Raw genomic sequence first — 3,248 nt, 5'->3', positions numbered from 1 at the left:
CTTTTACACAAGGACTTTTATAATTATATGTTTTTTTCCATCTAGAAGGAGCAATGTAAAGACCCTTCTAGTCCAGATGTCTAAATACTTTCTTAGGCTTCTAGTCAAGATGGCACAGTAGATAAACACTGTGCTTGCCTCCATTCATGACCACATCAAAATTACAACTAAACTACAGAGCAACCATCATTGAGAATTGCCTGAAGTCTAGCTGAACAGAAATCTTATCACTAAGGACATTCAGAAGCCACCTTGAGACTGGTATGAGGTGCAGAGACATGGAACAGACTGGTCCCACACCCACGTGTGGTGGTTAAAAATCAGGAGGGCTATCTCAGCTGTGGAGGTCCACTGAAAAAGTGAGGGTTCCCAGCTTCACACCAGGCTCCCTAGCCCAGGGTTCCAGTGGGGAGAGAAGTCCCCATTACTTCTGGCTGTGAAAACCAGTGGAGATTGTGGCTGAGTGAGATGGAGAGCGGCTGGAGTCTCAGGTGCTCCTCTTAAGGGTCCACACATGGACTTACTCTCTGTGAGCTCCAGAGCTGGGGCAGCAGCTCAAAAGACTCTAAGGGCATATGGGGAAGAACTGAATTGTCTGACCTCAGGGTGAGGGCTAGAGGGGCAGCTTTCTCGCAGGCAGAAGTTCTGGCAGAAGCCATTGTTCCCTTGTTGAGCCCTTGCCCAACCTAGCATGCGAACGCAGGCAGGCACCATATCTGAGTCTCCATCAGCCTGGCTAACACTGTTCACCCCACCCTGTTGATTCCGAGATCCTGCCTCACATAACTTGCAGGCCTACCGAAATCCTTTCATTGGCTTTTCCATACAAACGGTCCGTCTTGGCTCATGCTGCAGACTTTTGACTAAAATCTCTCAAAGGTTCACAAACCCCAAGTAAGCAGCATCTTGCCTCAGCATGCCTTGTACCAATTGTTAAGCAGCCCCAAGCCCAGAACCAGCAGCAGCCAGCCTCAGTTCACAGCTTAGCCTCTCCCAGGCACTTCTAAACCCAGCAAAAGTGGCAACCATCAGCAGATCATTTTGTAGCTCAAGCCAAGGCAGGGCACAAGCAGTGTTGACCTTGGCCTGCAACACAGCCCCTCCAAAGAGTCCCCACAACCAAAATGCCCAGTAGCCAGCTTCAGACCACACCAGAGCACCACACAACCACCTCCACAAATAACACATCAAAAGGGCAGACTGGACAGGCACCAGAGCCCTGCTAAAGCGAATCCTGTTCCATTGGGTCAGCCCTTGCACAAGAGCTCTTCCACTGTAGCCATGGCCAGTCCTCACAACCAATCAGCCCAAGGGTCAATCCTTGCCATTGGTGTACAAACANCAATAGGCACATCTAATTAAATATATTGTAGAGCCAATCCAGTTACTTTGCTATAAAATGGTCTCTAAAAACCATACTTCCATAAGAATGTTCATCAATCGACTCAAAAAGTATTTTTTGTTTTCGTTTTCTTAGATCCTATTTAAATAGAATTCTCAAATAATCAAATGAGGGGAAAGTGAAAACAAATGGGAAACAAAGTAGGCTTGATTTTCCTTTGCCTGTTGTCCTTAGCTATGTTTTTTTAAAAATATAGACGGTTAACAAATTAATTAATGTGTCTTTAATTTCCTTTTTCATGGTGTGTACAATTTGAATTCTACAATGTTTTACATGAGATTAATTTTAATTATGTACTACATCATATTAAAATGTAGCACAAGATTTAGTAAGTTCCTTGTGAGGAAAGTTATTATAAATCTTAAGCCATTTTTTTTTTAATTCTCAATTTATTTGACTGCTGTGGAAAACTGGGATTGGGGCAATAACTGTTAGAGGTGAAATCCATGGAAAATTTATTTATTCCCTGCCTTGTTCCAGAAAAAAATAAGAGGCAGCTTTCAAAATACAAAAGTACTCAAAACACAAGACAGCACAAATTAAAACAGGAGAAGGGGAGGGCAAAGGAGAAGGGGAAGAAGAGAAAAGGTTGGGCACATAGAACAGAGTTGAGAATAACTCATCCATGTTAGAGTAGGCCACAAGCCTGAGGGCTCTGGAACTTCAGTTTTGCATCTAAAGCCAATGTTCACTCATTCAGGGCAGAGTGGCTGACCTGTGCCTCACTTGTGGCCTGTCTTGCCTTCCTTCTTCATTGAGTTACTGGCCCTTAAGTAACATAACTCCTTCATTTTATTCAGAAGGGAGAGAAGGGAATCAAGCCAGGTATTGTGCTGCTTATTAAACATTCTAGTTCAAAGAAAAGCAAGCAAGCAAACAAACAAATACAAGCCAAACGTTAGTTGGCAGGAAACTAAAATGGTGTGTTTGGATAGTCACATCCTCTATTTCCTATTATAAATCATTGAGAGTCATGTTTCTCTTTAAACTGAGGCAGACTTTGACACCATTTAATGGACTTTACAATTTTAAATGAGTTACCCATTTTAGTAAAATTTGTCATCTCTATCTTCTGAGATGTAAACAAATTTCTTAAAAATAACTGTAAAGGAGGGAACTCATCAGCTGAACAAGGTGAACAATTGATATACGTGGCAAATTGTTGAGCAGAAGCATTGAAAGAAATATTTGCCTTTAAATATTATATGTCATACTCTTTTCAAGTATTTGTTGATGACCAATACCTAACTATCAAACACCACTAGAAATAGAAAAGGTTCACTAACTGAAACTAAAATAATTTGAAAAAACAGCATGACCTATTTTTATTGTAATGAGCATAAAACAGTGTTGGGGTTACAGTGGACAAAGAGAACAAGTAAGGACAAATAGTTTCTGAGGGCCAGCCGAGTGGCTCAGTTGGTTAAGAGCTTGCTCAAGAGTGTGAGCTCTGAGCAACAGCGGTTCAATTCCCAGCCTGAGCTGATCAGCCGCTGAGCTGCCAACAGGTGGCAGGATGGCTCAGCTTAAAAAAAAATAAAAATATAAAAAAATGTTTTTAAAGTTTCTGAAAGGAGAAGAGAAAGCTTGAGGAAAGAAAACCAACTTTAAACAGAAATGGGACTCTGACAAGGTGCATAGGCCTGCAATTTGATCTGGCTTAACTTGCATGGATGTATTGGAAATTTTAAACATTTAAAATAGTACTTTAAATAAAAACATCAGTATAGTTTAAGCAATCTCCCTCCATAAAAAATCAATTCTGGAACCTGTAAGTAATGTTTATGTTCATTGCTAAATGGAAAAATTGTAAAATGAATTTTATCATCATACTTCAAAGGCTAAA

Source organism: Hipposideros armiger, unplaced genomic scaffold (genome assembly GCF_001890085.2).
Source record: "Hipposideros armiger isolate ML-2016 unplaced genomic scaffold, ASM189008v1 scaffold_2087, whole genome shotgun sequence".
In the NCBI taxonomy this organism is placed as follows: Eukaryota; Metazoa; Chordata; class Mammalia; order Chiroptera; family Hipposideridae; genus Hipposideros; species Hipposideros armiger.
Note: the sequence above shows the minus strand (reverse complement) of the source record.